This window comes from Gavialis gangeticus, unplaced genomic scaffold (assembly GCF_001723915.1).
Source record: "Gavialis gangeticus isolate Ggan-Ray unplaced genomic scaffold, GavGan_comp1, whole genome shotgun sequence".
NCBI classification, from domain to species: domain Eukaryota; kingdom Metazoa; phylum Chordata; order Crocodylia; family Gavialidae; genus Gavialis; species Gavialis gangeticus.
In genome coordinates, this window is record NW_017729034.1 from 34,388,812 (window position 1) to 34,390,115 (window position 1,304).

At 52.8% G+C, this 1,304-nt stretch overlaps 1 protein-coding gene across 1 annotated transcript in view; it reads left to right on the top strand.

Moving 5' to 3' along the window:
- The window catches only part of EIF2AK2 (eukaryotic translation initiation factor 2 alpha kinase 2), a 47,422-nt gene that overhangs the window by 27,559 nt on the left and 18,559 nt on the right, over nucleotides 1-1,304 (top strand). The window lies entirely within an intron of this gene.

Below are 1,304 nucleotides of genomic sequence, written 5' to 3' on the forward strand. Positions count from 1 at the left end.
TATGGCTCATTGGCAGGGAGTGCTGGTGACATGGGAAGTTGGAAGCCTATATAACATGTGGCCCCTTCCCATGGCCCACATGAGTGCAGTCCCTGGCTGCTCCGAGGTTGGATAACTCTGATTTATGTAATTAGAATAAGTTTAGTGTATTTGTATTAGTTTTTAGAATCATCTGGGTTTGGAATCTTCCCAGATGACAGAGACATAGAGGGAGAGAAAGCAAGCGAGCATACTTTAGGCTCCATCTACATGTTAAACTTAAGATGTGATTAATGGGTGATTAATCACTACTTAAGTGATCACCTTGCCACACATTCAATCAACTAATGGCTTGATAAAAAAAAGGAATAAATTACAAAGTTATTCCATAAGTTACATGTACAGGTTTCCCTCAATTTATGCGGTATATGCATTCCCGGGGAATGGTGCACAAATCGAATTCACATAAAGCTAACCCACTTTGTGATGTAACAAATAGTGATAGGTTCCCATGGCAACGAGGGAGGGAGTGAGGCTGGGACTAGGGACGGCATGGGGGGAGGGGTTCTGCTCACAGGGCTGGACAAGGGAGCAAAGCAGAGGGAACAGAGTGGCACTTGCCCCAGCCCCTGCTGCAGCAGCCCTGGGAGCAGATGGTCCAGCTGCCTACAGCTGCTGGGTTGCACCGTGTTCCTCCTGTCTCCACTCGCCCCAGCTTCTGGGCTGTGCCGTGCCCTGGTGCAGGCAGGTGGTGTTGGCTGCTCCCGGGGCTGCTGCAGCAGGGGCTAGGGTGAGTGGGAACAAGTGGAGCCCAGGGCAGCATGGGACGCAGCACAGCTTGTCCACACTCACCCTGGCCCTTGCTGCAGCAGCTCCAGGAGTAGCCGACACCAGCTGCCTGCACTGGGGCACAGCGCAGCCCAGGAGCAGAGGTGAATGGGGACAGGAGGAGCATGGTACAGCACAGTGGTTGCCGGCAGCTGGTGCCAGCCAGTCCCAGGGCTGCTGCAGCAGGGGCTGAGGTGAGTGGGCCCCCCTGGCCCTTTCCCCTTCCCCCACAGACTTACCTACTTGGATGGGGGGGGCACCTAAGCCAATTGCATAAGAGCAAGTTTACCTCGCATATAACGAATTGTGGGTCTAAAAATGCTCATCGCATAAGAGCCAATTCACATACACAGAACTCGCATAAATTGAGGGAAATCTGTAATAACTTTGAAGCTGCTTCCTATCACCCTAGCTGTCGGTGCACACCATGCACCCCTGCAACATGCACGCCATACCTTATTGCTGGTGCAGGGGGAGCCTGATCCTGGGTTCCCCCT